Source organism: Cavia porcellus, unplaced genomic scaffold, assembly GCF_034190915.1.
Source record: "Cavia porcellus strain 051 isolate PalLab524CR breed Dunkin Hartley unplaced genomic scaffold, mCavPor4.1 scaffold_1, whole genome shotgun sequence".
NCBI lineage: Eukaryota > Metazoa > Chordata > Mammalia > Rodentia > Caviidae > Cavia > Cavia porcellus.
Window position 1 is genome coordinate 161,667,424 of NW_026947484.1, and position 20,234 is coordinate 161,687,657.

The 20,234-nt window shown below is 59.0% G+C and overlaps 1 long non-coding RNA gene across 5 annotated transcripts; it reads left to right on the top strand.

Annotated features, from left to right (window-relative positions):
* Positions 1 to 6,882: 6,882 nt before the first annotated feature.
* LOC106025570 (uncharacterized) lies at positions 6,883 to 19,876 on the top strand. 5 transcript variants are annotated; one of them, XR_010050670.1, is made up of 5 exons: positions 6,883 to 6,962; positions 8,297 to 8,374; positions 10,520 to 10,569; positions 10,780 to 16,487; positions 17,861 to 19,876. It is a non-coding gene; the product is annotated as an uncharacterized LOC106025570 (long non-coding RNA). The 5 variants fall into 5 exon arrangements; XR_010050666.1 differs by having other exon boundaries at positions 11,276 to 16,487; XR_010050665.1 differs by having other exon boundaries at positions 8,539 to 16,487.
* Positions 19,877 to 20,234: the final 358 nt, after the last annotated feature.

Genomic DNA, 20,234 nt, shown 5'->3' on the forward strand with positions numbered 1-20,234 from the left:
TGTACTAGTTTGGTTTTGCTTTGCTGAGCCAGGTTCTTGTGGCACGTTCACAGCTGGCCTTGAACTCACACACTCCTGGGCCGCCCACCCCTGTCTCAGTCGCAGCTGTGTCCATCTGCCCCTGCTCTCTGCCCCAGGCCAAGTCCCCTCCTGGCCTCTTGGCAGCCAAGGGATGAAGGCCAGGCCGCCTCACCTGATGGCGCCTGCCTGGCTCACTGCCAGTGTCCCCGTGTCCCAGGCTCCATCCCATGCCTTCCTGTGCTGGCCACACTGAGCTGCTCCTGGTGCCACCAGGCCTGGCTCCACAGGGCCACCTGCACTGTCACACAAGGCCAGGTTCCTGCTGGGAAATCTGACACCTCATGCTCACCTGAGCCCTAGGAGTTGCCTGCTGTGCCCTCCCTTCACCCTGCAGGGATGGCATTCTGTCCTGCTAGGCCAGTGTGTCTGTTGGGGACAGGTCTTGCTCAGCAGTCCAGGCTGTCTGTGAAATTGAGGTCCCTCTGCTCTCAGACACCTCCTTTCATGCTTTCCTCCACTGGAAGCAGAAAGTACGCAGCACCCTAGGCCCCGGCAGCCAGGCAGGGCCACAAAGCTCAGCACGGCCAATGGAGATGAAACCACCTTTGACTTTTCCAAATCAAAAGGCAGTGCTGCCCCGTCGCCCCTCTCTCTTCATGCCTGGAACTCAGCTGTGAGGCTGTGGCCCTGCTCTGCATGTGACTCCTCCACATCCCTTTGCCAAAATCTTCCATTTCTGCCCTGGGACGTCCAGTGATGCTCTTGTCCGAGCTTCCCAGGTGGGACTGGACACCTGCACCTGGGCAGCGGAGCCTCTGGTGCTTGGTGCTGATTGAATGCCCAGGACGGGGAGAGGTGGTGCTGGGAGTAGCAGTGAGGGACTCCCGGGCCCCGGGAAGGCCACGGTGGACAGGCCCCGGTGGCTAGGCATTTAATCCTCAGTGCATTTGGTGACTGAGGGCCGGAGACCCAGCACAGCGCCTGCCTGGCAAGCGCAAGGCTCTGAATTCGATCCCCGGTACCAAAAAACAAACAAAAAACCCCAGATTCTGAGCATTTAGTGATGGATGAACTCAGCTGAGTTTTGTGTTAGCTTTAAAGATGTGTTTATTTGTGCACAGCTGTGATGCATGGCGGCTCCCCTCACTGTGGGGAGTTGGTCTGTGGACATGGGGCTCCTCCAGAGGGTCCCCTTCAACCCAACCTCCACCCTTCCTGCAGCTCTGGTCCCTTCCCCTTTGAGAACGCTCTGACTCCTTCCTATTGTCTGTCCTCAGTGTTGGTCTTCACTTATACCGTGGGTTTCTCATCTAAGAGAAACCTTGTGGCCCTTGAGCTCAGGGATCTGATTTATTTCCCTGAACATAATGATCTCACAATGCGTGCCTCTCCCTACAGATGACACAAGGGTGGCCTTATTCAGGGCAGAGTAGTACTCCATAGTGTATAAATACTGCATTCTCTTTCCCCTACACTGCTGACAGACACAGAGGCTGCCTCTGGGATTTAGCTGAAAGTGCCTTTGGGGCCACCTAGAGTGGTGAGGTGGGTGCTGGGGCTTCCACACAGGGCCACTAGCCAAGGACAGAGCGTGAGGAGGATGAGGACCAGAAGGCGGGGAGGGCGTCATGCTGAAGGAATGGCGAATGTCCTGAGCTCCGAGAAGCTGGCTGGGTTCTAGGAGGGAGGCGGCTCAAGGGGTGGCTGGAAAGCACCCACAGGGGACATGCAGAGGGCCGACATCTCAGAGCTTCACAGATGCTCTCCAAGTACAGGAGCCAAGGCTTGGCCAGCCCTCGACAGGAAGAGGATGTGTGTGAGCTGAGCATGCGGCACACACTCGGGAGGCTGAGGCAGGAAGATCACTGCATCTCGGAGGCCAGGTCGGGCTATATAGAGAGTTCAAGGCCAGGATGAATGGCACAGCAAGACCCTGCCTCAGAAACCCAAAAGGAATCAGAGGGGAAAACGTCTAATCTGCTTTTCTTCTGGTAATGCAGGCCATCGCCTGGCTTCCTCTGCCTTGGTAGAGCCACGGGGGGGGGGGGGTAAGAAACCAGCGTTGCCGTTGCCGAGGTCTGGCTTCCCGCCTGGGCAGCGCGGCTGGCCAGCTCTTGCCCGGTTCTGGCTGCAGCGAGCAGAGAGCGCGGCAGCTGGGGAAACCGGCTTGTCTGGCTCCAGGCAGGGACAGGGGCCAGCGACTTCCCAAAAGCCCGGTCTAGCCAGGCTGGGCGGTAGGCTTGATCCCTGCAGGATGACCAGTGGGGGCTCTGGGGGCCTCACTTTCACTTCTGCTGAGAGGGGACACTGGCTTCCAAGGCTGCTGTCCCGGGTTGGTGTGTGCATCCCAGGCAGATACTGGGAACTTGGAGGCGCAGATGGTGCCCAGTCTGCTGAGGTCTTGGTGACCAGAGGTTTCCTGAGGAGTAATGGATCCCACAGAGCCGCAGCCCAGCTTGGCAGATATGAGCCCCCTGCGATGCCTAGTGCACATGCCACCCCTGGGGAGCCTCAGTGATGCCCAGAGGTTGGGAAATGGGTAGATTCCTGTTCCGTTGCTGCATGTCAGGTGCAGAGCCAAGGACCTGCTCAGCCAAGAGGGGCAGACCTCGTCCCATACGGAGACAGAGTCTTGCTAGGCAGCCCAGGCTGGCCTTGGACTCACTGTGATTCTCCTGCCTCAGCTTCCCGAGTGCTAGGGTAACAGGCGTGTGCCACCAGGCCCAGTTTACTGCATGAAAACACTGTCACACTGTCTCACTGAGCCTCCCAGGAACTAACTCCTCACCACCCTCGCCTCCTCTAGAACCCCCTTTAAGGGGTAAAGGTTGGCACCGTGAGAGACCACAGGACCTTCCTGTTGGTAATGTCAGTACCCCCTGCAAGCGGTGGGTAGCAAAGGCCCTGGCCTCCACACCTGGGCGGAGCAGGGAATCCGATCCCATTCCCTTGGCGCCAAAACAGCAGCCCATACAAGGCCCCTGCCCACTCACAATGCGTTGTGCAGGCTGGTCCAGAATGCTTGGGTTCCAGCAATCTTCCTGTCTCAGCCTCCTGAGTAGATGGGACTATAAGCAGGCACCACAGGACTACAAGCCTGGCTCCTTAGGGAAATTTTATGGTGAAAAGTTAATTTTTCTGTTTCTTCTATTTTAGCACAGGCCTCCTCACAAGCTTAGCTTTGTAATCCTCTTTCTGCTGAGTCATCAGACGACTATAGCGATCCAGTCAGCCTTCCCGGGGCTTTCTTGGAAACGCTCAGGGCCGATCCTCCGCTGGGAAGGGGAGGGAGGTCTGGCTCCTCTCCAGCTCTTAGAGAATCGACGCTTAGAATCGAGCAGTGCAGGAGGGCCAGGCAAAGACCGGACAGAGTGCCAGGCAAAGACCCGACAGAACAGAGCAAGGGAGGGAGGGAAGGAGAAAGGGAGGGAGACATTTTTGTCTCGGCCCCCTCTTCCTTCCCTCTGCCCAGCAGACCCAACGCCACCCCACCCCACCAGGCTGCATCCTCTGCAGGAGCCACCGAGTGCTACAGCCCCTCCACAATCCTAATTCACACTCCATGGGTCACTGTCACCGTGCCTGCCACCTTCTCCTGGGCACCACAGTCCTGTGCACCCAGGGTGTGCTGAGAACAGCAGTGAATGCTTAAACCATAAAAGTGAAGGATGGTCAACAGGGACCCCTCCCCAAATCCTCCTGCTGATTTGCACACACTGAGCCAGGCACCCCATCACTTTCTGCAGTGGCTCTGTGTGCTGTCTCCTGAGGGTTCTTAGGAGGGTGATCAAAAGTCACGGTGGCCACTACTGCGAGTGCTGTCCAGCAGAAAGGCAGCTCCTAAAACACGATGCTAGGTCCTTATCCACCTCAGTCACTGGATCTGGTACCGTGTGACTTCCAGCTCCTCCCTAAAGTCGAAGTGACCAGGAAAGGGACATATTTAAGCCGATTCAGGACATCGAGGTAGCCGGGACAGGGTAGCTAAAGACCCTCAGGAGAGAGCACTCCAGAGCTGCTGCAGAACGTGGTCAGGACAGAAGAACACATGTGTGCAAAGCTAGGGAGATAAATAGCAATGAGCCTCTCACTGTGACACATTGTTTTATTTATTTTTGGGGGGGGGATGCCGGGGATTGAACCCACGACTTTGCACTTGCCAGGCAGGCACTATGCCACTGGGCTAAATCCCCAGCCCCCACCCGTGTATTTTAATTTAAACATTCCCTGTATGTGTTGACCACACCATGCCCACAGATAACGCCATGTAACTGAAAGGCTATGTTTATCTGCATTGGTGGATGGGCTGTTAACTAACTGAGCCAAACGGTGCTGGGCAGAGCAGGCACTCAGCACATAATTAGCCAGTGGGAAGACAGGTGACAGGAAGTTGTCAGAGGCTGCCCAAGTTATTCACATCTGTCCTTCCAGGATGCAGTGTTCATATCTCGCCGGGTGCTCATTAGGAACTACATTTCCCAGCATCCCTTGTACCCGAGGCCGCCAGTGAACATGCGTGGGCCTCAGCAAGCAGTTCTGTCTCCCCTCAGTGGGCTGCAGAGGTCTGGGTAGGGCCGCTCCAGCACCTTCCTCCAGATGCCTCGTGAAGCAGAGCCACATTTTTGTCTCTCGCAGACCCTGGGCCTCGCTGCTGTGTCTGAGAGCCGGGCCTGCAGGGACACTTGCCGCTTTCAGGATGCACCAGGCTGTGCGGGTCTATTCGCGTCCCCTTCCACCTGGGCCAGACGGGCACAGGCCTCCATGGTAAACCCCTGCAAAGTTCAGACCTTCCCGTATCACCTCATCTTAGCGGAAAGCCACCAAGGGGACCCGCAAGGTGGTGGCGGCTTTGAATAGTCCTCGGCAGCTTTGATAAGGGATGTCGGCCGCGATGGGCCAGGGTCCCTGAGGGCCACGTTCGCTGCTCTTGGGAAGGCGCCTACCAACACCATCCTCAGAGGCTGAGCCGAAACTCGCCCAGCCTGAGCCTCATGGGGACTGAGGGGAAGGGGACTAGTCTCAGTGGATGGCAGAGAGTGGAGGAAGAGCCCAGGGCCAGGCTATAGGCGCCACCATCTTGAAAGATGGCGCCTCCTGAGCGCTGCCATTGGCTGCCTCCACGCAGCCCTGGAGGAGGGCAAAGGACACTGCGCCCAGGGCCCGCAAGGCTTCCCTGGGTGGAAATGCCCATATTTCAATGCCACTGATGTAGGAGAGGAACAGTGAATGCATCAGACCAGAAAGATGACAAGATGGGCCTGGCAGGCGGTGGAGTCCCTTAGTGGCGCAGTGACCGGAAGGGCTGCTGCTGGCATCCCCGCTGACCCAGAAGAGGGGAGGAACTCGGTGCTGGATACAAGGACTCAGGCGCTGGTGCAGAGGGCGGGAGGAGGCAGAAGGGAGCCAGCGGGAATCACTGCCCAGAGATGGGCATGTGGCTGGTGGCTGGAGTCCCAGCTCTGGAAGCAGCCACCGTATTCCTGTGCAGGGGGCTGCAGACTGGGAGGCTGGCACGTTGGAAGCAGACTGTCCCGCCGCAGTTCTGGAGCCTGGATGTCTGCCCCACTCCTGGTGTCCTTTGCTGCCTCGGCTCAGCATGGCTTGCCTGTGCGTCACCCCATCTGCTTTGGTCTTTGGCGGGGTGCACTTTGTAACCACGTCAATGTCCCCGGTGGCAGGGGTACAGTCACATCACCTGGCTTCTCAGTGGTCCTATCACCCACAAAGAGCTCATAGTCCACCAGGTCACCTTGGGGTCTCTGGGGGACCTGGCTGCTCTGTGGCATGTGGGCTCGGAAGTGACCGGCTGTGTGGTCTTGGGAAGGCATCTTAATGTCTCCGGGCCCAGCAGCTAATGCACATCAGGGTGGTCACTGCACGGAGACTGCCCTCAGGAGTCCCAGCCTGGAGTCTCCTCCCGTCCCGGGGTGCCCCATGGGGACCCGTTCCTCCCCTCACCACACCCCCAGCGCCTGGGATCTTTTGGGTTCATTGTCTGTACTTTAGGATTCTGTAACTGGACTTAATTTTTACTCTGAGCCAGGGTACCCGCGGGCGACCAAGACTAAAGACCGAAAATAAAGGCTGTCAATTTGGGGTTTCCAGTGCTGTGCTGTGGGTCGGCTCAGGCCAGGGCTCGGAATGGGGCTGTGGGAATATTCGGCCCAGGGGTTTCGAGGAGACCCTGATGTCCCAGTGTCAGCAAGGGTTAGACAGGTGACTCTTGACTTATCCCAGGACATGAGACCTCTGCTCCAGGATGCTTGCCCAACACTACCGGAGGTTCCCACTTTCCTTCTGCATAGAAGGATCTGCTGCACCCTATGGGGTCCCCCAGCTTCCTGGGGAGCTTCAGATCTGTGCCCAAAGCGCCTAGCCTGTGCTGCTCTGCCTGCCCTGCTCCTGCTGGGAGGTGCGGGGTTGGGGCTGTTTTCGATCCTGTTTGTGTTTCCCCAGGCACAGTGTGAGACCTCATGCTCTAGGTCCCCATCCCATGTCAGGTTTTAGGAATCTAGGCAGGATGAAAGCTGCTTCCTGAGCCCTCGTCTCCAGGCCAGGCCAGAGCCATGTGCCCCTCCCGCTTTGGGAAAAGGAGTTAATATTTAAAGTGTGTTCCCCATGCTCTTGTGGGTGGCCAAAGGCATGGACAGATGGCATGGGCCAGGGCACCTGGGGACACCCCATTCAGCTTTGAGGCAAATTGGTTCTAGGGTCCCAGAGGCACCTGTGACCCCAGCAGCAGGGACAGAGTCCCCCGAGGTCAGTGTTTGGCTTCTCCCTCCTGTGTGGCTGAGGTTCCATGGGGACCAGTTAATCATCTACACAGCCGGCTGCCTCCACCTGGAACCGGTTCTGTCACCCATGCAGCCAGGCCAACACCTGGTCACTTCCTGCCCACTCGCCTCTGCCGCGCTGCCTCATCTTCCTAGAGGAGAGACAGGGTGAGGACCCCAGCTGCTGGGCTGCCACAGGGATGGGTGACAGCCCCTAGATAAACCCCAGGCCAGACCAATGAATGGTCAGGCACTCTTGTCCAGGAGCCAGTGGTAAGGGCCACCAGTAAAGGAGTCAGGGCCCTGGCACAGCACCTGCCTACATGGCCCTGAGGGCTATGCCCAGGGACAGCCCCTGGCCGGGCACTGCCTTCCCAGGAAGGAGGCTGAGCACCTGTCCCCCACTTCCCCCTCTGTGTCCCCTGATTCCCCCTCTGTTGCCAGGACTCTACCTCATAATCTGGCTTGCAGCACTGACCACAGCTCAGGTCCGTGGGAAGCGGCAGCAGAAGCGACAGAGAAGAACCCGTTTCCCCCACACTCGTGGGGTCTCGCTGCAGTAGTGGCCAGGACAGTAGTGGCAAGGGAGGAGGGTATGATCTTAGGGATCCCCTCCCTCAGGCTCCCACAGGACTCAGTGGTGGAGGCAGTGACCCAGTGACCCTAAGGGGCTGTGTGGACGGTACTGGCAAGCTGGGCATCTGTTCCAGGCTGGGGACACGGGCACTGCACCCTACGATGCTGTGCAGGCAGAATGGTGCACACAAGCCACTGGGGCAGGCATGATGTCTGCACTGTGTTGCAGCTGGAAAACCGAGGCACAGGGTGGGCACAGACCTGGCTCCCCGCAGAGCTGAGCCACCGGAAGTAGAGGAACAGGAAGAATCTAGGTCAGCCCAGTTATCTGGCCATGGCCATGCTGGGACATCGTCATGGTGACCCAAGGACTCATCCCCACCTGCATACCCCCCCCCCCAGAGCTATTGAAGGGTTTAATCAGAGAAGGGAACCAAACAGATCCTGTTAAATTTCCTGCCCCAAAACCAGATTCTTCGGTCAGTGCTGTCCCCAGGGGCTGGGCTTTGCTCTCAGCCCTGCCCCATGACTGACAGACAGGATGAACAGGCCTCTCCTAGCCCCCCCCACCCCGGATGTCCCGCAGGAGTCCTCTGGTTGTGTGAATGGGCTTGGTTTTCTTTGGGTTCATTGATTTCTTCTCTAGCACCTTTGCTGGCCCTGTGGGTTTAGACACTGTCACACCAGCGCCCTGCAGCTGGTCTCTGCTCTCCCTTTCTCTTGCTGATCTCACGGGGTGTGTTTTGTTTTTGTTTTTGGTGGTTGCTTTGTTTTGCTTAGTTTTTGAGACAGGATCTTGCTGTGTAGCCCACAATGAACTCAAAACTCACAGCAGTCCTCCTGCCTCAGGCTCCCAAGTGCTGGCAAGACAGGGTGATCGCCCAGCCCCCATGGTTTAAAGAGCATTTTAAACCTTTGCTTGCTAGATGACACCTACAGCGTTGATCGCCAACAGCGTCCCCAGCTCTGAACCCACGGACCTGACCACGGCCAGCTGGACTCAGGTAAGTTTCCTCCTGGAGAGGAGCTGGTGGCATCCTCTGCCTTTGTCCCTGCTCGAGCACAGTGCAGTCCTTGCTGCTCAGTGCTGCCTCCGCTTCCGGCCCCCAGGGCTTGGGCTTGGGTTGCTTCTCAGTGGGACCTCCGGCTGGCTGTCTCCTCTCCACAGCACCCCTCTCGGAGCTGGAGTCACTCTGTGAGCAGCGAGACATCCACTTCGCTCTCCCCTGCCCCTGACATGCCCTGCCCTGACAGATAGAGCCCAACTGCCTGTTCCCTGCCGTCCTCAGCTCCCTCGGTGCACTCAGCACTCCGGGCCTGTGAGGTGAACCCCTGTGGGCCTTGCTTGATGCTAGAATGTCCTCCTGTCTCAGCCTCAGTGGACACCTGCTTGGGGGCCTTTCCCCACCACCCACCCTGAAGAGCCTCCTGCCACCATCACCCGCCGTCCCCGTCATCTTCCCTTGCTGGCTGGGACATAGTGAGACCGCAGCTTACAGGCAGAGAGGTTTGCCTAGCTTGTGGCTTTGGAGGGCTCAGTCCACGGCCTAGGTTCTTGGGCGGAGCAGCATGGCAGAGGGCCTGGAGAGGGGAGCAGCTCACCCCACAAGGGCAGGAGGCAGAGCAAGAGGGAGGAGCCAGGGGCCAGGGCACACCCCTCCGGGTCACTCCAGCTGGTGCCACCTGCAGGGAGACCCTGCTTCCTAACAGCATGGCAGCTGTGAGCTCATCCATGGCCCAGTTACCTTCCACATGCAAGGGACATCTGGGGACGTCTTAGCACCAAACAGCGAGGTCACCGTGCCCTGGCCACTTGTCACCATACTACCTTGTTACATTTTATTCACTGTCAAGAAACAATGCCGCAAATGCCTGCACTTTGCTGTTTCCTAGTTTACCTAGTGTCTGCCTCTGCCCCACCCAACACTGTCTGTCTATCTGGCTCTGCTTGGCTGTAAACCATGCTTTTCCCTCTCACTGCCTGGAGAAGCCCCCCCCCACACACACACACACTCCTGCATCTTGAATGACACCAAAGCCCCGCACTGTGTTCCAAGCTCCCGAGTCCATCCTGCCGCCGCTGGACACCCTGGGAGGGAGTCAGGTCCCTCGGAAGTGGGGATCCCAGCTGACAGGCAGAAGTGTCAGGTTGTTCCATCCGGGAGTGGGTTGTCTCCTGAGGAAGAGGGCAGGAGCCAGGAATGGTTGCTAACGCTGTGGCCAAACCATCCCGTCGCTCCTCGCGCCATCCTGCAAGGTTGCTCAGAGCAAGCGGGTAGGGAACTGGCACCACACCCAGGCCTCTCCCTCTGCCCCTGGCACAACTGTGACCACGACCCTGGCATGGCGGGGGAGGTGGGCAGAGCATACACGGGGTCCTGGTCCCCTCTGGTTTCTGTCTTGGTGTCACCTCTGTGACAAGGGCTGAGACCCAAGCCGAGTGTCAGCTTCCAGCCTGGGCGTCCAGGGAGAGGTGCACCGTTGGACTGTGAGTGCCCCAGGGTCTGCAGGACTTGGGTCAGGCGCCTCCCTCACCCTCTGCTCCTCAGCCTAGCCTGCAGCAGCCCCCAGGGCTTGTGGCCCCCTGTACACAGCAGAGCCTGCAGAGCTGTGACGTGGTGATATGGGGGAGGGGATGAGAGGGGACAGGAGAGCCCACCAGGAGAGCGGCATCCTCTGCACAGAAAAGAGGGACGGGGACCAAGCGTGACAGTGGGAGCTGCCCACCCTCACAGGAGGGACAGGGCAGTGTCTACACAGTGTCCCACTTGGTTCCCAGAGCTGGACGCTGTCAGAGAGACCCCGGCCTTGGGGGCATTGTCCAGCCCGGAGCTGAGGTTGTGCAGGACTTTGCTTCTCGCTGGTGCCCTCATGGGGCAAACCAGTAGGGCCAGTCCTGTTCCTGGGCCTACAGGAAAGGCCGGGCTATTTTTAGCTGTGGGAGGTTGGGTTCCGGGAGGGCTCCAGCCATATTTGTCACAAGCTGTTGACACAACACAGCGTCACCAGCTGGGACATCTGGGCTGAGCTGTCTTCATTAATCAAGAACTGTGGTTTCTTCCCAAGATGTGCAGATTTTGTGGGCAGCCGGCAGCCAGGACCTGAAACCCAGATCGAACGTCATAAAAATAAGTGCTTTGTTCCCTCAGGACTCTATGGGGGACCCTGAAAACAGGAGATGCTGTTTTGCCTGGCTTCGGTGAGCTATTCTTTTGGTACAGCGCTGCTTTGCCTGGCTTCGGTGAGCTATTCTTTTAGGAAAAAAATATTTTGCAGTCACAGTGTTGTGTGTCACAAAAATAAATTCTGGAGGTATACGCACAGCCGGGGGCAGGCCAGGCTTTCAGGGGGCTCTGCCCACAGACCTGGGGACTGAACCCAGCACCTGTGCACCCCGCCCCATCCTTAGCCTTATCCGGAGGAGGTTAGGGTTAGATGAGAACGACCCGAGGAAGAGGAAGTCGTGGGAGCAGAGATGAATGAGACAGGGAGCCAGCGCCAGGGACCCCAGTGACAGCGGCTTCCAGGGATGAAACCCCTGACCTGCGACTGCATCTGTGATCAGAAAGTGTGGACACAGCAATGGGCAAGTCCGAGGCTGAATCAGAGGCCAGGACACCAAGCAGCACCACAGACTTCAAGCCCAGAACCCAGGTTCAGGGGCGACCGGAACTTCTACAGGAAAAGTGGAAAACAGCTCCACAGACCCCGAGCCGGCTGAGGGGAAGCTGTGCCTGTGCTGGGAGGCTGGGAGAATGGGATGTGAGGGTGTGTGTGAGTGTGAGACTGTGTTTATATGTGCATGCGTGTAAGAGTGCCCATGTGTACGTGGCAGGCGTGTGTGCCCATGTGTGTGTGACCATCTGTGTGTGGCTTTCACTGTGGTGCTGTCCTGTGCCCTACAGGCTGGAGCAGCACTGGATCATTTGGACCGTTGTGTCAGCAGCCACTCTCTGAGCTTGGGGACTCAATGGGACAGAGAGGAAAGGACTCCTGTGCCACCCCCAGTCTGTGATATGGAAAAGAAATATGTTTCCCTTTTTAACCCACTTCTTTTTTGGAGACAGAATCTTACTAGGTAACTCAGGCTGGCCTTGAACTCACACTGTAGCCCAGGCAGGCCTCGAGCTCCTGGCATGCTCCTGCCTCAGCCCCCCAAGCACTAGGATTGGCTGTGTGCAGCACCATTCCTGGCTAGGAAAGGGACACACTCTGCCCTAAGTCCCAGCTGTCGCATGGTCTAAGATGCTCTCAGACTTGACAGCATTCATGGTCCTCACTCGGGTGTGGATGTGGTCCCTGGGGCCCAAGGGTGCAGCTGCGTAGACTCCTCGTGAGGCTGGGACAACGGGGAGGCATCAAGGGTCAGCCCTGGGAGGAGAGAGCCAGGCACTGGGAGTGGGAATGCCACCCCCACATCTGTCCCTAGGCCAGGTGGAGCTTGGGCTTGTGTGAGGGATGCAGGGACTGCAGGAGGACACAGAAAGGGGCCCCCTGGTGCTGCTGGGGTCGATGGATGGGGGACGGAAGAATGGGGACCAGGAGACCAGGGGGGGGTCTGTTTCTGTAGGGAACGGGGTGGGGGTGACAGAAGGACAGGAGGTTGGAGGAGGGGAGGCAGCAGGGTCGCAGACCGATGCCACGGGCAGAGGGAGGGAGAAGGGGACCTGGCTACGCACAGCATGCCTGTAACCCCAGCACTCTGCGAGGCTGAGGCAAGAGGGCCTCAAATTCGAGCCCAGACTGGAATATGCAACAATTTAGTAAGACCCCGAATCAAAATCGAAAATGGTCAACCATACTTTAAACAGAGGAAGCTGAGGCCCCAGCTCTAAAACCTGCACTCTAGAAAGTTAATTTTGGGGGCTGGGGATTTAGCTCAGCGGCATAATTGCCTGCCTTGTAAATAGGCAGTTGTAAGTTCGATCCCTGGTACCGATAAAAAGGAAAAAGACAAAAAAAAAAAAAAAAAGGAAGAAAGAAAGTTAATTTTTTTCACAAATAAAAAATCGAGATCATGTAACAAGTTCAACTACCGGGTCACCAGGGGTTTGCACGGCAGCTCCTCCAAATGCCAGCCAACTCTGTTGCTGAGCCAAGATCTTTGGCACCAAGTGGCACTGATCATTCCATGGCATTGAAAATGTGAAGGCAACCAAGGAAGTCCTGGTGCCACGATTCTTGGGGGAGAGCCAGAGGGAGTCAGAGGCAGTCACCGAGCCCGCCACTACCTTGAGGACATCAGGTAGAGCCTGGTGAGCGCTGTGACAAGAGCAAAGTGGGAAGAGTGAGACTGAGAGGGACAGGACACGCCTATTGCTCATGGGCAGGAAGACCTCTCTGGGATATGCTGTGAACAGCCAGAGCTGCTGGGCAGGCAAGGCAAGAGAGAACATGGGAAGTAGAGGCACCAAGCCATGCAAAGGGCCTGTGGTGAGCTGCTGGGGCCAGGCAGCTTCCAGCAGGAGCCAAGATCCAGCTACATGGACATGGGCCAGGATAGCCATCCACATGGTGGTCTCTAGCCTCCAGCTCCTCATGACAGCATGAGGAACGGAAATGGTCCTGAGTCCCTCCCATAAAGCCACACCAGCCAGGACAGCCAGCCGTGTCCCTGTCCTGAGCCTGAAGTTTGATTAACGCCTCAGAGGGCTTGCAGACTCGGCTTCTGCCCAGATGCAGGCCGCCCGGGTCAGCCATCCCTTGGGGCCAGTGGCTGCATCGGGCACCCTGTCGAGCTCCAGCAGCAGCAGAGCCCGTCCTGGGGCCACAGGAAGCCCCACTGCACCTGGTTCCCACGGCACCTATGTGATTCTGGGAAACAAAACCCCATTTCAAGCGAGCAGCACCACAGGCTTGGTATGGACCACGAGTTCTTAGCAGCTTCTTCCCAGGCGCCCCAATCCCCCTGACATGGGGTCCCTCAGCTTCCTGAGCAAACAGCACAGTCACCACAGTGGCAGTGACGGGAAAGGCAGCCTCTACTCTGTCCGCAGTCCCTCGAGGAAGATAAAAGGTCAGGGCCCCAGAACCCCTGCCCAGCCCCTCCTGGGTCCCCCTGTCATTCCTGCCCTCGGGAGGCTGAGGCAGGAGAGTCGCTGACAGTCCAGACCAGCCTGAACTGCAGCAAAACCCTGCTGCCTCAAAAATCCCAGCATAACCAAAAGTAGAGCAGAAAGGGTGTCAGTGGCGAGCAGGCCCTGTGACCTGCTGCCCAGCCTTCGTCACCTGCTCACGGTGTGGGCAGCATCACCAGGGGCCCTCCACACGCTCCCCACCTACCCTTGCTTCCCAGGGGCCCTTAACTGCCGTCAGGGAGGAAATGAGGTCCGGCCCAGAGCCCAGTGTTGCCGTGGCCCCAGATTTCCTGGCCCTGCAGACTCAGCCAGGCCTGGCTCTCCTTCGACAGACGCAAAGAGCCAGCCACACCTCAGAGCCGCTGCCATCCCTGAGGCACAGACGGGAGGGGACAGCGGGGCCACACCAGGTCCCGGGCGCCTCAGAAGCCCAGCCCAGGAAAGTGGATGGCACCCGGGGCTCTGCCTGGCAGGCGTGGGTGGTGCAGGAGCTGCTGCAGCTGGGCAGGGAGGATGGCGGGGGGGAGCCTGGCTGCGTCCTCCCGATGAGCACACTCTGCTCTGTTAAGGGACAGTGGTTCCATGTCTGCCGTGGGTGACCAGTTCACCCCAGGCATGGGTGGGACCTGGCCTCTGCGAGGAAACCCAACTCCTGGGGAGGCTCCCATGTCTGTCTGGGTGCTGTACCCACTGGACCCCACACTGGCCAGCATGGCCAAGCCAGGTCACGTCCATGGGTGCTGAAGAAATCACCTCTGGCCTGGGGTGGTGGTCTCAGTGATCAACTCTCAGGGAAGCAGAGCCAGCCTGAGAGTACCCGAGCTGGCTGCGGGCATTTCCACTCCTGCATGTCCATGCCTCAGCAGAGTCTCCTCACCTCCCACTCACAGGGAGGAGAAGTCTGACCCGTTAGGGGGACTCAGGGAGCCGGGCCTCGGCTTCCCTGCTCAGCCGCCGCCTCTGACTCTGTGTCTGTCTCTGTGTCTGTGTCTGTTTCTCTGTCTGTCTCTCTCTCTCTCTGTCTCTCTGTCACATGCACGCCCCTGAAGGCCATCAGGAGGTCACAGTCCCGTTGTCACAGGAGTGCCCTGTATGACACTGTAGTTTCCTAGTAAACCATGCTGAGTGGCACAGAGCAAAGCAGTTCCCTCTCCACATCCTCGGCATCTCGGAGACCCCGGGGAAACCCCCTCACTCTGGAGGTCAGGAGAAGCCACCAGAAAGCAGGCCATGTCTCACCCACTGGCCACCAGCAGGGCCGGACAAGACCACCAGGGCTCCTCTCTCCAGACACGGGCGGGCGAGGCGCTCACAGCCCCACGGCTCCCGCTAGCAGCTCCTGGGGCGAGGCCTGGCTGCACTCACACCCAGGCTCCTGTACCCTGCCCCTGCCCACTGTCCCATGCGTCCTGCAGGCCCCAGGAGCCCGGCTGTCCCTCGCCCAGACAGCAGCGTCATCTCTGTGTCTCTATGAGAAACGGCTCTGGCCCATGTCACGCAGCTCCTCACAGTCCCCAGACAGGAAGGAGATGGGGTCAGGACTGGAACCCAGCTCTGGCTCAGCCTTCAATAATGGTGGATGGTTGACAGACTAATCAAAGGGCCTGAGCACACCTATAAGCCCAGCCCTGGGGAGGCTGAGGCAGGAGGATCCTCCTGAGGTTGAGGCCAGCCTAGGCTACCTTGCCACACCCTATTTCAAAAAAACCAAATAAATAAATAAAAAGCTCTCCCATCTTATCTTGTGTAATCCCTGCCACTCCTCCAGGTTGGAATTCTCACTCCTGTTTTCAAATGAGGAAGAGATTAAAAGTGAGTTGCACAATTACTTATCGTAAACCCTAAAACTGTGCCCTTCACCCCGCAGCCCCGAGCCTGAGCACCTACCCCAGGGAAACAGAGACCTGATCCAAAATTGGCACTTGCTATGGGGAAATGTTCAGCAGCTAGGAAGCACCAAATTGGGGTCAAAAGTCAGCTTTCCGGAAGCGGTGAGGCTCATCTGTATTCCCAGTGCTCAGGAGGCTGAGGCGGGGCAGCCGTGCAAGTTTCCCGGGATCAGGGATTTAACCCCAATGTCTGCATCATAAAAAGAAGGCAAACCTCAGAGAGTCCATCAGGCCACACTGGGGGACCAGAAACCATGGCAGGCCCCTTCCCAGTATCACTTGTGCCTGGCAGAGAGTTAGGATGGGGTCATGACATTGTTTTGTTTTGTGATAGTCTCACTGTGTAGCTCAGGCCTGAAACTCACAGTGACCCTCCTGCCTCAGCCTCCCGAGTGCTAGGATGACAGGTGTGCTAGTTACAGCACAGGTTCCAGAGCCAGTGTGCATGTCTGGAACCCAGCTGCTCACTGGCTGTGTGGCGTGAGCTCTGGGCTCCCGTGTGTGTCACCCTGAGCTGCCCTGGAGTGCGGTGAGCATGGCGCAGGCTGCACTGCAACAGATGGCAGCTGGCATGGCCAGAGCCTCGCCAGAGCGACCTTCACCAGCAGGTGGATCAGAGTCACCTGGCCCCGCTTCTTCCTCCAGGGACAGGAAGCCAAGGCCTGGGCAGGGGCAGCAGCTGGCAGGAGGCAGGTGCCTGGCGGGTGGGGACTCTACTCTGTGACTCACAGGGTGGAGACAGGACTGGGCCTCTGGGCGCCGGCGCCAGGTGTCTGGGCCTGGGCTGGCGATGTGGCTCCCGCAGAAACCAGGAGCGGGGACCCTGGCCATCTGGATCGTATCCCGCCCCGCGACACCATGACGGTGGCAGACAGGAGAAGGAGAGGCCAAGGGTTCAGTCAGCTGGGCTCTGCCAGCCACATGGCCTGGGACTGCTGTGGGGTCCACACTCGGTGTCCTGGCATGACACCCCCCCACCAGGCCGGGCACAGAAGGGCCACGAGCACCACACCAGTGCTTCACCTGCCCTTGGGCACCTGGCATCCCCAATGGGAGCGCATCACATGGAGAGACGAGAACAACCCGGTCCCTCTGGGGAAAGGTGCTGGGAGGGCGAAGTCACCATCGCCAAAGCCGGGGCTCTGCTGCAGGTGAGGCAGCCTTGGAACACAGGGACCCTGGCCCTCACTCGGGGCCTGACCCCCGGCTCATACTATTACCCAGGGAACAGGTACCCGTGCAGCCAGGTGGGGAGCACAGCTCTGTCCCTGCTTCCTTGGGCACCGGATCACAGCTGGTGCCTGGCATCGTGTGTTGCTCTGGGGCCAACAGATCCAGGGCCGTCCCGGGTGGAGCAGGCTTGGGCCCGGGCCAGGGGTCACCAGGGGTGCATCCTGCCCCTGAGCAGCCGATGGAGAACTGCCACCCGCCCCCCCGCCCACTCACCCCAAGCCTGGGGTGCCCCGCACCAGCCTCTGTGTGGGTACCACTCGACCACCCGGGCCTGTGTCACTCACATTGGGGCCAGCACTGTTGGAGGAGCTGATCCCCCAGAGTCTGGCCCGAATCTGGCCCATGGCACTGCCCCTGCCCTGTGGTGACTGCCAGGCGCCCAGAGCTACGGCCGCCAGCTTGGGGGCGTGGACCCTGGCAGAGGCCACACCTGTTAGCAGGGAGTAAGCGACACTTGTGGTTGTACCCCAGCGCCCAACTGTCGCTGTCACTGGCAGGCATCCCCTCTCCATCCTGGGCCCTGGAGCCGCTGCTGCTGCTGCTGTGGGAAAGGGTGCGTCTGCCTCAGACCAGAAATTGGGGTCCTGGGGTGCCTGCTCCAGCTCCCGACCCTTCAAACCATTGCAGCTGCTGCCTGGCTCAGGCCAAGCCCACCAAGTATGCGGCTCTGGTGTCCCCGGAACCCAAGTGTGGGGCGGAGGCAGAGGCTGCACTGGGCGGAGGGCCAGGAGGACAGGTGCGGGTGGCCGAGGCTCGTCCTGTCCCCTCCCGTCCTCCCCCTTGGCCGCCTGTGTGTTTACAGCATGTTCCCGGGGTGGCATTTGAAATATTCCAAACATCGGCATCATGGTCACCGTCCTTCCACGCAGGAATGCGGGCTGTGGGGTGGACGGGCGGGCAGGGTGGGTGACGCCGGACGGGGCGGGGCTGCTCTACTGGAGCCACATGGAGATCACCAGAGATGACCCCTTGGCTCTCCGGGGCTGCACAATGGTGATAACCCGGGCCTTGCAGGAGCAAACAGGCCGGATATGAATCCCGGCTCAGCCCGCAGCAGGGGCTGGGGACTGCCCTGTGTACCCAAGAGCTGTGTGCCTGGGCGCCCTGCTGGACAGGCCCAGGACAGGCCGCTCTGCCTGTGGTGAGGTTGGGAGGGCTGGGGTGGGTACGCCTTGCAGTGCCTGAATCTTTAACTCTTATTTTTATGGTACCCGTTTGCGGAGTTCAGTGAGCACGTCGTGGAGGGGAGTTGGATGTGGACACACGGTATCATGTTTGTTTTGTATCATAGGACTCACTATGCAGCTCCGGCTGGCCTTGAATTCACTATGGAACCCAGGCTGGCCTCAGCCTCTCAGCGATCCTCCTGCTCAGCCTCCTGGGCGCTGGGATTATAGGATAGTCCTCCTCCATCAGCTCTCTACCTTCGGCCCGGGGCTGTTTCGCTTCTCACTGACGCTAAGCGCTGAACAGGACAAGGTCTTGCCCCTGCTGTCTCTGAGGCAAGTGCTCCCCTTTCCACACCCCTGCCCTGGCGCTGCACCCAGCCTTCCTATCTGTCCTGTCCCTCACCTGCAGCACACCCCATGCCTTCAGTGGCCTCTGTGGCCACCTGCCCTGTAATAGTGGCACCTGGCCTCGGTCAGCTTTCTGTCACTGGACGACACACTGCCACCTACAGGTGAGGGAGGAGCTGGTCCTCAGGCTCAGGGCCTCAGGGGACGGTTGCTGCTCCGGCTCCGGGCAGGAACAGCAAGGCAAAGGGGCCTGGCAGGGCAACACGCTCACCTCACAGTGCTCAAGGAACAGCAGAAAGGAAGGGACCAGGCCAGGAGGATACGGCACCTGAGCCACACCTCCAGAGCCCGCCCAGCCCCGAAGCAGCCGTGCTGATGCCTGGACAGTGGCCAGGCCCATCAAGTGGACGACATGGGCCTCGCCCTCCTGGAGCTGCTGCTGCTGGCAGCTCCCGGTGTCTGCTTTCTCACTTCCTCCTCACAGGAAACTCGTGGGCTTTGGTCAGTGACAACAAGGAACACGAGACTCTAAGGGGCTGAGAAACTGTCCCCACCTGACACAGCAGGAGTAGCAGGCTGGCACTGCAAGTCCCATCTCTCAGGCACCCTGGAAGCCTGGGCTCTGGGGCTCCAGCCAGTCCTGCCTCAGTTCCCCACATCCCTTGGGTGTTTAGTGGTGGCTGTTGCATTGGAGGGGTGGCGTGGGACGGACTGGCCAGTGCTCCCAGGAGCACAGTACTGGGCGTGGTGGCCGCCTGAGCCAGGCTGGCCCTGATCGCTCTGTGGCAGTCTCATCCTCTTCCTCCCCGCCCATCGCATCCTTTGGGCAGGGACAGGCCTGGGGGAGTTGCAGGGACGTAGAAGTCGCCTGCCTGCAGGACTGGGGTTTTCCAGGCCCCACCCTCCAGTGCCTCCTCCAGGTTTGACTGGGCAGTGTCGTGGTGACCCTGCCCACCACATCCCAGGAAGTGGCTGGCAACAGGCATGCCCTGCAAGTTCCTACCTCAGGGGCTGGGGGTGGACAGCAGGGTGAGCATAGTCTGGCTCCAGACAGAGCCCAGGAATGCTGGGCTGGGCAAGGGGAGCATTTGTGTACTGTCCTCGCGGTCTGTCCTTGGAGCGGCTCTGTGGTGAGACAGGCTGCAGGGCTGGGGCATTGGTGCCACCTGGCTACCCAGGCCTGCAGCACCCTCTGCCTGGTGGTAGGGCAGTGCTTACAAGTGTGGGTGCAGAGAGGGTGCAGAGGTCAGGGGCACAGGTGCGGGGCGGGGGGGGCAGAGGTCAGCGAGTGGGTTTGGGTGGTGGTCAGCCAGGCCCCTGGGGGAGCTGGGCTGCCCAGCTCTGCCCACAGAGAGCTCCGCCCACCACCTAGCTCCTCCTGGACCACACGTGCCATCTCCCACGCACAGCTGCGGGGCTGCTGGCACTGTCCTGGTCCCCAGGGCCACATGGCTACTGGACCCCAGGAGTATGAACCCGGATCCCGGGTGCCAGGACCTGTCCCATAAACCTTGCCCTGCAGGGCCTCGGGATGCTCCAGTGAAGGTTTCCCCAGCTGCCCAGTGCCTGGCCCCTGGCCATCTGCGCCAGGCTAGTTGCCTGGCAGCAGTAAACTCCCACCTAATCCCTCCTGAGGAGGCTGATCCGGTGTGACCAGGAAGAGGCTGGAACATCCACTCCCTCACTTCTTCCCTGAATGCTTCAGATGCGGGGGGGGGGGGGGCTGACCAGTGAGGTGGTATGACCCCAGCTTTTCCGGGTTGGTTTGTTTCAATAAACTTCTTGCCTTGGGACACTTCAGAATTATTTGTTTGGTTTTGGTACCAGTGATTGAACTCAGGACCTCGTCCTTGCAAAGCAGGTGCCTCTGCTACTGAGCTAAATCCCCAGCCACAGTTTAGAATTATAACAAAATAGCACAGGAGAGAGTTCCTGCAAACCACATCAGGTTTCCCTTATCAACATCTTACATCAGGTTGGTAACGTGTCATAATTAATAAACTGGAAGCGATGTATTACTATTAAAATCTGGACAAGGGTGACTCCAATGCACGGTGAGTGTTTAAATAAAAAATTCACTGCAGTCAAGGACCCATTGCCACGAATGCCCCTCAGACTCCTCCCTCAGCTGCAAGCACACCAGTCCCA